We start from the raw sequence: 13,352 nt of genomic DNA on the forward strand, positions 1-13,352 counted from the left end.
CCACCTCAAGTCTTCTTACGTCCTTCGCCAGATACGGTCTCCAAAATTGAACACAATATTCCAAGTGGGGCCTTACCAATGACCTGTACAGGGGCATCAACACCTTCTTCCTTCTACTGACTACGCCTCTCTTTATACAGCCCAGCATCCTTCTGGCAGCAGCCACTGCCTTGTCACACTGTTTTTTCACCTTTAGATCTTCGGACACTATCACCCCAAGGTCCCTCTCCCCGTCTGTGCATATCAGCTTCTCTCCTCCCAGCATATACGGTTCCTTCCTATTATTAATCCCCAAATGCATTACTCTGCATTTCTTTGCATTGAATTTTAGTTGCCAGACATTAGACCATTCCTCTAACTTTTGCAGATCCTCCTTCATCTTTTCCACTCCCTCTTCGGTGTCTACTCTGTTACAAATCTTGGTATCATCTGCAAAAAAGGCACACTTTTCCTTCTATCCCTTCAGCAATGTCACTCACAAACATATTGGACAGGATTGGCCCCAGCATTGATCCCTGAGGGACTCCACTACTCACCTTTCCTTCCTTCGAACGACTTCCATTAACCACCACCCTTTGACGTCTGTCCGACAGCCAGTTTCTGACCCAGTTCACCACTTTGGGTCCTAACTTCAGCCCTTCAAGTTTGTTCAACAGCCTCCTATGAGGAACTGTATCAAAGGCTTTGCTGAAATCCAAGTAAATTACATCTAGCATATGTCCTCGATTCAACTCTCTGGTCACCCAATCAAAAAATTCAATCAGGTTCGTTTGGCACGATTTACCTTTTGTAAAGCCATGTTGCCTCGGATCCTGTAACCCATTAGATTCAAGGAAGTACACAATCCTTTCTTTCAGCAAAACTTCCATTATTTTTCCAACAACTGAAGTGAGGCTCAATATAAAGTTCTTAGATGAAATAAATGGCTACTTCATGGAGCAGCTAGTTTAGAAACTGGCAAATGGGGGTGGGGGTGCTATTTTACGTCTAATCTTTAGCAGAATGCAGAATTTGATATGAAACATTTCAGTGCTGGGCCCATTTGGCAATAGTGATCATAATATGATTACACTTGAGATAATAACTGGAGTGTAGACACTAAGGAAATTTATTGTGTCAATATTTATCTTTTAAAAGATAAAATGAGGAAAGCAGCAGCTGCAAAGGCCAGAAGCAGTGATTCCCAAATCTGTTCTGGGGGAATCCCAGCAACCACAGTAGAGATGTTGACCTCTGCACAACTGACAGCAAGTCCAATAGAAAAGAACAGAGTGCATCTGGTCTTCAAAACCAACTTTATTAGCAACCAATAATGAAATCCATGTACAAAGCATATGTATCAACACAAGGACTCAACACGGACCTTGTTTCGGCTAGGTTGCCTGCATCAGGAGTTCCAAATAGGTAAATGACAAAACAAATATTGAGAACCAAATCCGTGAGGATACAGCATTGAAAAATCCACAATATTCAATGTCCTTGTGTTGATACATGTGCTCATGATCTATAAGACTGCTTTGTGCATGGATTTCATTATTGGTTGCTAATAAAGTTGATTTTGAAGCCAAGGCGCCTTCTGGGGGAATCCCAGCCAGTCAAGGTTTCAGGATATCCATAATAAATATTCACGGAATCAATTTACATATACTGCCTCTTTGGTGTGCAAATCTACATATTCAAATATGTTCATTGTGGGTATTCTGAGAACCTGATTGGCTGGGGTTCCCCAGGAAAAGGTTTGAGAATCACTGATCAGGAATTTAAATCATGCACATTGTTTAAAAATGCCACCCTGAAGCCCACATAAGAACATAAGAATTGCCGTTGCTGGGTCAGACCAGTGGTCCATTGTGCCCAGCAGTCCACTCACGCGGCAGCCCTTAGGTCAAAGACCAGTGCCCAATTTGAGTCTAGCCTTACTTGCGTATGTTCTGTTCCATATTTTAAAAAAAAGGTGAAAGGAAGCTTAAAAGGTAAGGTGAAAGAGACTATTAAAGCCAAAAGAATATGTTTCAAAAAATGGAAAAAGGATTCAAGTAAAGAAAACAGAAAGTAGCATAAGCATTGACAATTTAGATACAAAACATCAATAAGGAAGGCCATAAGAACATTTTAAAAGAAGCTTGCCATAGAGACCAAAAAACCCACAGTAAAACCTTTTTCAAGTACAGTAGAAGCAGAAAGCCTGAGAGTCAGTTGGACCATTAGATCATGAGTGAGTGAAAGGGGCACTCAGGAAGGACAGGCCATAGCAGATAGATTAAATTAATACTTTGCTTCAGTCTTTATCGGGAATGATTTATAAGAGCTACCCATGTCAGAAACTGTAGTTAAAGGTGGCGATACAGGGAACTGAAACAAATTCTAGTCAACCTGAAGATGTAATATGCTAAATAGGCAAGCTAAAGAGCATTAAATCGCCTGGACTGGATGATACACCCTCCCAGAGTACCGAAAGAATTCAAAAATTAAACACAACCATTATTACCTGCTGTTCATTATTATGCTTGAAAATGAATAAAACTTTTTGAACTTAAAAAAACAACAACAAAAACTGCATATTTACTACCACTATTTATTATTTCTATAGCGCTGCTAGGCTATTATTAGTAATATTTTACTCATCATTAAAATCAGCTATGGTACCTGAAATCTGGAAAGTGGTTAATATAACAATTTTTAAAAATGAACCCAGGGGTAATCCAGGAAACTGCAGACCAGTAAGCCTTGGGCAAAATAGGAATTATTGCAAAGAACAAAATTACTGAACACACAGAGTAGCGTGGTTTAATTATGAATCGTTGACTGGAAACACCACACTGGTTTTGGGATGTAAATTTTAAACCAAATCTGACCTCAATGTGTCTGAACAACTTGGCAGCTCTCTGTCAGTGTGCAAAGTCTGTGCTTTAGCATTAACTCGCAGCAATCAATCAGCTAGCGGCTCTACACTGGCAGGAGCAAAGGAAGGTGGCTCCTGTTGTGGTTCACCGCTGGACCATCAGGGATTCGAAAGGTAGACGGGGGAGGGAGGAAGGAGGTATAACTTCTTAGAATTGGCTGGGCCAGGATGCGGGAGGGATGCCTCCTGTCCCAGTCCACTGCTGGACCACCAGGGATTTAAAAGGTACATGGGGGGGAGGGAGGGAGATAAAAATTGTTAAAGTTGGCTGGGGCAGGAGACAGGAGGGATCCCATCTGTCCCGACCCATCACTGGACCATCAGGGATTTAATAGATATGTGGAGGGGGGGGAGGGAGATAAAAGTTGTTTAGCGTCAGCCGGGGCAGGAGACGGAAGGGATTCCTCCTATCCCGGCCCATCACTGGACCACCAGGTCTTACAGCGGGCCTGACAGAGGCCTGCAAGAAGTTCGGGGGAGCGGGTCAGCACTGACCGAAATATAAACCGAGACCCCTATTTTTGGGCCATTTTTGGTCCTAACATTTCATATATATGGTAGCAAATTGGTGAGGCATGACTTCTCTTGGCTAAATCCCATATTGACAGCATGGAATGTTGTTGGTTTTTGGAATTTTGTCAGGTACAAGTGACCTGGATTGGCCACCATTAGAAGCAGGATATAAGGTTAGATGAACCCTTATAAGGTAATCATGGTCATTGAGTTTAATATGAAAATTTCAGGAGGGCCTGTGTGCATGAAAGAATTTCAGGGGGGTAGGTAGAGAATGACATGGGGACAAATGTTTCTCCATCCACACAGGAACTCATTTTCCCATCCCAGAGAGTTCTTTTCCTATCCCTGCCCCATTCCCGCAGCTCCATCCTCATCTGCACAAGCCTCAAACACTTTAAAATCATACGTGTTCGAAGACAATATAAAAAAAAAAAAAAAAAGGCAGAGCTTACAGGAATGGGGCAGGGACAAAACCCACAGGGACGGGGTGGGGAAATTGAGTTCCTGCAGGGGTGGAGCCAAATTTGTCCCTGTGTCATTCTCTATGGGTGGGGCAAGGGAGAAGCTGGAGGCTGGCCCTGGGGATGTGAACTGTATTGATTTAATGCTGGAGCACACTGACACTGAGCTGCCAAGTTCTTCAGTTTCCAACCATATACCGGCCAAGTTTGGTTTAAAATTGACATCCCAAAGCAGTGTGGTGTTTTCAGCCTCTGATTCTACCCATTGAATTCAGTGCAGCAGCTCCCTTAGTGTACTTTAATAGGGCTGTCAGAAATCCAGGACTGGACTAAAGTCTCCCTCCTGGAACTGGGTAATTTGGCAACTCTGCTGACAGCGAGTTACTGCTTAATATCCTCATCTAGTTATCACTTTAAAAATAAGCTTACGCATTCATTTTTAATCTCCGGTATGCAGCATGATGCAGGCACCCCAAGCACACACCTAAAGGGAATTTGATCCTGCTCAGAACACCAGACAACATTTCAGGTCTGGTAGGTTACTTCATTCTTGCATTTCTGAGCTAACAAGTATATTCATCCCGGGGATTGTTTAGCCCAGTGCTAATTTTCTTAAAAGGATACCAATTTGGGAGGAGTTTTTTCATCCTTCAGCCACAGTAAAGGAAGGGAGTTCAAAATGGTTCCAAGTTCCCATGACTGCACAATCTGGCAGAAATTCACTACTGATTTAGGCAATGGCAGGATTTTTTTAAAATTTTGTTTCAGCAATTAAAAACTCGTACCAAAAATATAAAATAGAAATGATTGGCACAGATGTCTTAATCATTGAGCAAACAGTATACACCAATAGTCCTGCCTCTACTAAGTAATCCCTGTTAGATGGATCTTCAGAAACAATTGAAATGAATTAAAGCTTTGTATAGCTTTCCTTCTGCTAGATTATATATAAATAATACTTTCTCAGATAGTTTTCGTTTGGAAAGGGGAGTTAGGCAGGGTTGTCCTTTATCTCCTCTGTTGTTTGATATTGTACTGGAACCTTTGCTATTGGCTATTCAACAAGCAGAGGAGATTCAAGGTATTCCTCATGGAGGTCAGGAATACAAAGTTTCTGCATATGCAGATGATATCTTGCTTCATTTGAGGAATCCTGAATCTACCATCCCATATTTATTGGATTTGATTGAAAGGTTTGGAAAATTTTCAGGATATAAAATAAATTGGAGCAAATCAGAAATTCTTCCGCTTAACATACATTGTCAATAAGGACTGTTTGATATGTTCCCTTTTAAGTGGAAAGAAGAGGGTATAAAATATCTAGGAATATGGATTTATAAAACGTTAGAAGAGACAATGAAAATAAATGAAAAATCTTTATTGCTAAAGGTTGCAGAAATGTGTGAGCAATGGAACCCTCTACATTTATCTTGGTGAGGAAGAGTACAAACAGTTAAAATGATGATCTTGCCTGTGGTTTGTTGCCAATTTATTTTCAGGGATCATTTTACAAAAAATTGAATAGTATTCTTATTTAGTTTGTTTGGATGGGCAAAACTGCTAGAATTGCTTTAGTATCTCTACAAAAACTGATTGTGGCGGGGGGGGGGGTAAATTTTCCAAATTTCTATAGATACCATCAGGCCTATATTTTGCGTCAGGGTATGTATTGGTCCTGCATGAGCTCGTTGAACATTATCCAGATTGGTTATTTTTGGAATGGAAAATTATGTCCCCAATGTGTCTTTCTCATGTCTTGGACATTAAGATACCTAGTTATGTTAAAGAAAATATTATTATTTTGGATACTTGGAAGACCTTGAGATGTATTAATAAGTTAACTGAAATTCCTATAGAACAATCTTTATGTCAATCTATATGGTTTAACTCCAAGATTCAAATAGACGGGTCTAAATTGCCTGGAAGAAGTGGATGCAAGCAGGCATAAGAACATTAGATGATGTCATTTTAAATGGAAAACTGCTTGAATTTTCATGGTTGCAACAAAAATTCGGTATTTCAAAATTTCAATTTTATAATTGGTTGCAGCTGAAGCAGGCCATTCAGAAAGGGTTCCCTGATTGGCGTAATTTGAAATTTTTTTATAGTTTACGGTTTCTCTCCTTTCAGACAAATATGCTAGGACATCAGGCCACCAGGTGGTATAAATTAATATCCGAATTTGTGAATAAGAAATCCAAAAACGTGCTTAGAGACATTTGGAGCATCGAGATTAAGCAATATATTTCTGCATCTCGATGGCCACGCATTTGGTCTTGGAGAATAAAGTGTACAGCGTCAGCATCTATGAGACAAACTTGGGGTTTTTTGTTACATCGTTCTTATTGGACCCCAGTTAAATTGAATAAGTTAGATAATTCTAGGTCTAATAGATGCTGGCACTGTCATCTAGATGTAGGTACTTCGGATCATTTACTGTTTTATTGACATATGATGATTCTGAGCTTTTGGAAGTCGATTTGGGGACATATTAATAATATTTTAGATTCTGAGATTCCTTTAACTTATGAAGTAGTGATTTGTGGGACTATATTGTATGTTAAAGATCCCTTATATAAATATAGGAGGCAATTGTTTTTAATTATGACAGGCACAGCTATACAATTGATTATGCGAAACTGGAAAAATTGGGATCGTCTAAATGTCACATTCTGGTGGGCAAATTTATGTTTAATTTATAAATATGAGAAAATGATTGCTGGTTTGTCGGGGAATATAAAAATTTTTAAATTAATATGGGGCCCATTGATGTCGTTTGTAGAATTATTGTAATTTTGAATTTTGTTGATATATCAAATGCACATCCAGGGGGAGGGGAGGTGGATTTTTCTTTGAATTTAATTTTTGAATTTTTATTGATTGATGGGGTGGGTTGGATTGGTTTGGTTTTTGAATAATTAAATATTTATATAGGTGCTTACTATTTCCTTATAAAGATGAAAAATATGTTATTTGCACTTTTTGAAGGATATGAATATATTTCATTAATAACTATATAATAAATTTTTGATGGGAAAAATATATTGATCTATTTATATATTGTAAGGATTTTAAGTGATGTATATAGTGTAAAATGAATTTTTCTTGTATTCACTTAATGAAAGTGTTAAAAATGAATAAAGATATTTAAAAAAACAAACAAAAAACAATTCCCTCTTTTCTTAAATGTTATCAGCTCCTGACTTTTAAAAAATGTTTTCCAAATTCGATGTTATATTTACCTGAGGCCTTCCTTGTTCATGGTTAACACTGTGGCAGGTAAGCAGCAGAGCACAGAGACAGGAAAAGTACATTTCAGTCCTGGAAGCAGACTTGACTTATCACCGTTGCTTGCCACCTTCAATACATTTTTATGCCGCCATCACCTTTGTCAAATGAGGCAGATCTCAATTCGAGGTGATCTGCTGTAATTATTGCTGGCGCCACCAAAGTCAGCAACTTGACAGCCTTAAATTCGGTTGTTATAAAATTTAGCTTTTGCGTGTCAGGGGCCTACATAACTCTTGTCATCTGAATTACCCACGAGTTATTGATTTTGTTTCCTTAGGAGAGAGCAGTGAAATGGTCAGCTGTATTTTCTCTCGTTCCAAAAGAAAAAAAAATGATTTTGCTCTCTGATAAATGCCGTTTCAGTGGCTCACTTGTTCAGCATGACCTTACCTAACAAAAAGTAGATCACCTTCCAAAGAATGACCAATATAACATGTACTGTTATTTGAATGTTTTTACGGTTCTAATTGTCTGTTAACTATGTTCAATTTATTCTTGCTTTTTATCGCTTTGGGCAATTGTTTCCTAAGGAATAAATTAATAATGCAAGCTATTGGAGTAACTCCCTAATGGTTAATTCTGTGGACTGAAATACCCAGGGAACTGGGTTCAGTTCCCACTGCAGCTTCTTGTGACCCTGGGCAAGTTGCTTAACCTTCCCATTGCCCCAGGTACAAAAATGTCAATTGTGAGCTCACTAGGGACCGAGAAAGTATCTGCATATAATGTGTACAGCGCTGGGCACATCTAGTAGCTCTCTCGAAATTATTATCAATAGTAGTACTAGTATTGGAACTGCTAAGGTCCCTCCTTCAAGCTACGTCTTTGGAAATCAAGAAGTGTCCATCTTTCAACATGTGCTGGCATGTTCCATCCACTCGTTACTAGCAGAGAGCACTGGAATACCTTTTAATGGCTGGAGATAGCTGTATCTAGGGTTACCAGACATCTGGATTTCCCCGGATGGCTTTTCAAAACCCGGCACATTGACCGGGTTTTGGAAAGCTTCCAGTTAGGAGCGACATCGGAAGGATGTCATATGCGTCACACAAGTGCATGTGCAAATGCCCTCCCGACAAGTGAACGGGTTGAGGGGATGGGACTGGGGGGCGGAATGGGGCGTGACTGAAGTGGAACTGGGCAGGGACGGGTGGGCCTGGGGACGGGGCCATGGGTCAAGATTTTAGTTTCAGAAAATCTGGTAACACTGTATGTACCATATTCAGATCTGAAAATGGTTTCTGCATGCATTAGATGGCAGAAAGTTATAGAGAGAGTATTTTTATGATTCCAGACAAAATAGTTTAAGCAGATGATCTTAACACTGTATCATTGTAACACCTGCATGATAAGAATCACTTGGTTTATCTGAGCAGTCCACAACTGTTGAGTGAATGTATGCCATACTCAATCTCTAATTGCTCCTAGTCCCTTACCGCTTTGCCATCTTTTACATACATCCAGGATTGGACTAAAATCTCCCTCCTGGACCTGGGTAAAAAGGCTTATTCTTTTTCAGGAAGCTTTTGGTAATTTATGAAAGAGAAGTGTGTTTGCTGTAATTTATTGATTATTTTTGGATGTAACATAGTAACATTGTAAATGACGGTCCATCCAGTCTGCCCAAACATACACTCTCTCTATTTAATGATTTAATTTACATTGAAGCTTTGGAAACATTTATAACTTTGTAATACCTGGTAATATGTGTCATCTTCCATTCAAAAAGGGGGGGGGAGAATTGGGGAGGGGGGGAGGGGGTAGGATGAAATAGGTTATATTGAAATGTATATTGATGGAATGATAACTTTCATATTATTTTCTTGTATTAATAACTTTAATGTAATGTGAATAGTAGGGGGGAAGGGAGGTGGAGGTAGTAGGTGGGATGATATGGGTCATATGGAAAATTTTTTGGGGAGGAATGATATGGAGAAATATTATATTTGTAAATCTTTTTGAAATGAAATCTATTTGTACTATATTATATTTAATTATTTCCTTCAATAAAATGTTATAAAGTAAATTGTTCTTTTTCTTAGTTATTTCTGGTCCAGAAACCCAGAGCTCTGCCCGGTACTGTGCATAGGTTCCAAAGGTCTCTCCAGCTCATCTAAACCATCCCAGCCCATTCTCAACTGAATGACCATATGTGGGACACAGATGTACTGTATATTGATATTTTAACATATGTGGTTGTTTGTTTTTAATGCATTTGTGTGTTTATTGTGACCCGCATAGATTTTTGTGATATGCGGGATATACGGTAAATGTTTTAAATAAAGAAATCTCAAGCACATCACTAAAATAACTCCCAAAGTCTTATCAGTAGATACTTCCTGTTCTGGTTTTTAAACCTGATACTGAACTACTGGTAGAGAGGAGTCACTAAGCAGCCCACCTCTCTTTCATTCTTACAAAAGGTGAAGGTGTGGCCTTGTGCTTAGAACCCAGCAAAGCCAGGGTTCAGATCACAGTGCTGGTCCTTCTGAATTTGGCCAAGTTATTTCTCCATTCACTGCCTGAGATATAAATGTAAAGGGATGACATTCCAAAGCACTAATCTAGGTAGAGAACTTAAAAACCAGAGATTGACTAAAAAAACTTGATTCCTTTCATCCCTTCTAGAAAAGGGATTAAAGGAGTCAAGATTTTAAGTCAATCTCTGGTTTTTAAGTTCTCTCAACTTTGGAATGATCTTCCTTTTATTTTAAGGAGTTCTGGTTCACTTCTATTTTTTTGTAAATCTTTAAAAACCTCTTTATTTGCTAAACACTTTGAAAATTAACCTTCTTGAAGTTTCGCTATTATTCCTTATGGGTTCTATTTGTTAAGTTAACTACTATAAACCGAATCGAGCTTTCTTAGAATGATGACTCAGTATATAAAGCCAAGCCTTAGATTTAACTAGTCAGAAATGGCTCCTGGCCAGTTAGATTGTTTGCTTGGGGCAATCAGTCATTTTCAGCAGCACCTATTCACTTATTCTCCTCAGCATGGCCCTCTTTGCACAAAAATCTTGACAAACGCTAGCTGAACCTCCATCAACGAAAATCCTCAAGTAAAAACATAAGAATTGCCGCTGCTGGGTCAAACTAGTGGTCCATCGTGCCCAGCAGTCCGCTCACACGGTGGCCCTTAGGTCAAAGATCAGTGCCCTAACTGAGACTAACCTTACCTGCGTATGTTCTGGTTCAGTACAAATGCATATTTAACACCACATGCACATATATTGGTAAAAAAGCATGGAACAGTCTCCCAACAAACATCAGAATCAAACCTAGCAATTCGAAGGAAAAGACCTACCTCTTCAACTCCATATACCCTAAAGACAATTAACTATTGGACCCAACCAGGTACCCCTATCTCATCGGTATCAATACTAGGCAACCTACTAGCTCAAGCCTACTAACTACCTCTGCACTCTTCAAATAACTGATCTATTCTTATCTTTTTATGAATGGTATCTTATTTTGTTTGCAATGTATAAATATGTATTTCCATAATTTAAAACTATAAGTCGCATTGAATCTGTTTGGATATAGTGCAACTCAAAATCCCAGATATTAGATTCTCAAACTGGCACCAATAATTGGAACAATCCTTAATTTTTGGATTTTTTATATTTTTCCACACACATCCAGATAGGGGGAGAGGGTGTAAGGTATTTTGTTTTTTATATTTATGCAATTGTAAGTGCTATTAATTGTTTATATCTTTATGTTTATCTGTATGCACTTTTTCTTCAGTTTGGAAAATTAATAAAGATTTAAAAAAAAAAAAAAACTGTCACCAATTTTGACAGCTGCCTTAAAAGTGGCTACCGATAGTGTGTCAATTATGCATCAGCACTGGTTTCTGAATTGCCCTGACACAAAAGATAGCCATCGGAAATGTAGGTCAGAGTTTTCCGGGCCTACATTTCTGGTGCCTATCTTCATGAAAGTCGTGCCTATGTAGGTGTTTTATGCCACCTAATGCCACTTATGGCTTGGCCATGCCTACTTTAGCATTCAGCGGCCTAAAGTGCCTACGTAGGCGTGATTCCAGTGCCGATTTTCTAGGCGCCGGTATACATATATCGGAATTATGGGTGCCTACCGGCGCCTAGAAAATCAGTACCGGTTCAAGAATTTGGACTTTAGTATTGCTGAAAATGTCCAGTTGGCCCTCAATTCAAAACTGTCTATTTTGTGGGTGTTACAGGGGCACAGGACTGGTTAAGTGCCAAAATAAATAGGACCACTTAAAAGGCAGTCCTGTCTCTATGCAGTTTGTCATAGCCGGTTAAGTGCTGAATCTCATATTTAAAAGCATAGAATAATTGGGCAAATTCAAGTTCTGAGAAGTAGGTTTTTAGCTTGTGGAGGTAGAAGAAGGAGGATGATACTAGTTTGGATACGTGATCTGTCATTGATAAATTAGAGTCAAGAGTTACTCCTAGGCTGCGGACGTTGTCTTTGGGTGTAAGGGTGTTTGTGGCCCAGGAAAAGGACAGACGGGGGTATATGCATAGATCTTTGTGGATCCAGAGAAGTTCTGTCTTGGATTCATTGAACTGTAACTTGTTTACGGTCAGCCAAGTTTCAAGTTCAAGTTTCAAGTTTATTAGGTTTTATATACTGCCTATCAAGGTTATCTAAGTGGTTTATTTACAATCAGGTACTCAAGCATTTTTCCCTCTCTGTCCCGGTGGGCTCACAATCTATCTAACGTACCTGGGGCTGTGGAGGATTAAGTGACTTGCCCAGGGTCACAAGGAGCAGCGCGGGGTTTGAACCCACAACCCCAGGGTGCTGAGGCTGTAGATCCAACCACTGCGCCACACACTCCATCCTTTATTTCAGTCTTTATTTCAGTTAAGCAAGACTGGAGATTTTTGATTTGTGTGTCTTGGTGACGGCCTAGGGGAAGATAGAGTTGTAGGTCATCAGCGAAGGAGTGGATTCTGATTCAGTGTTTTCCCGCAATGTCCAGTGCTGGTTTAGCATAGAGGTTGTAATGTACCTCACACTCAAGCCTGGAGAGGTGTGTAAATGTAAAATCCAAATAAACTCAACCAGCGCTGCGATTCAAAGTATGTTTCAAGCTCAAAAAAAAAATTCAGACATCCTTTTCTCAGCATTTGCAGTTCAAGGTGGCTAACTTCTCATACCAAAGTTTGCTGAATATGAGTGGCTTATCCAATGGCTTGTTACATCTTCATTGCTCTAAGATAAGTGTGTGGATTACCCAATTTTTACTATTTACAAGTAACATTAAGAGAAAATTTGTATTTAAATTGATGTGCTATGATTGGCACTCAAAACTATACCATCGGTATAACTTTTTGTGTACCTAACGGTTTGCCCCATGAACAACTGTTTTATGAGCACATAACTGGATTCAACAAGCACTTTAATCTTGGTTTCAAAACATTTTTGTTGAATGTTTAATATATGGGGAGGGGGGGGGGTGCTTTGGGTCAGGATAAAACAGTGAGAAAAAAGCATAGTACACCACAGTCAGTGATGCAGATGGAATTCTCCTGTTGTATGTACAGGGCCTAGGGAAGATGAGTCTCGAAGCCTTTAAAAGAACAGTGCACACGAGGAATGCCTGTTAGGATTCATAGATTTACTAAAGATGTAAGAAATGACCTTTAGATGAACAGAGAACCGACTGTGGCCAGAGAGCAAGAAAGGAAGAAACTGCATTCAAGAAATGAGAATGTGCAGAAATCATGGCAAAAATAAAAAATCATGACAGCCTGGCTGGCAGTGTCAGAAAAAAATGTAAAGACTGCAGTAGCTGAACCACTCTGGGACCCAATGCAGCTGGATATAGATGAATCGTTAGGCACTCTATTAGTGAATATGAAAGAGGGATATCCTTATATACTCTCAGACACAATAGGATGTAATCCCACTGCTAACAGTACTTCTTTCAAAAATGCTTTTATAATTGTATTTTAGGGTCCTCAGAGGGCCACCACACACTCAACTCTTTTCATTGTGTAGGGCTTTATGCTCCCGTTCGTCATTGGGCCCATATTTCTTAAACTTTTTTAAGGTGATTTTAAATATAAATACTAAAAGTACTTAGCTTTAGGTTAAACGTTAGTCGGGGGGGTAAAAATATCCGCCAACATGTTTCGCCCATCCAACTCAGGGCTTTATCAAGACTCCCTCACCCTAAATGGA

The 13,352-nt window shown here is 39.3% G+C and overlaps 1 protein-coding gene across 4 annotated transcripts in view; it reads right to left on the reverse strand.

The window, feature by feature from the left end:
• The window catches only part of CREB5 (cAMP responsive element binding protein 5), a 786,358-nt gene that overhangs the window by 293,675 nt on the left and 479,331 nt on the right, over positions 1 to 13,352 (reverse strand). The gene's annotated exons all lie outside the window — the stretch shown is intronic.

This window comes from Geotrypetes seraphini, chromosome 2 (assembly GCF_902459505.1).
Source record: "Geotrypetes seraphini chromosome 2, aGeoSer1.1, whole genome shotgun sequence".
Lineage (NCBI taxonomy): Eukaryota > Metazoa > Chordata > Amphibia > Gymnophiona > Dermophiidae > Geotrypetes > Geotrypetes seraphini.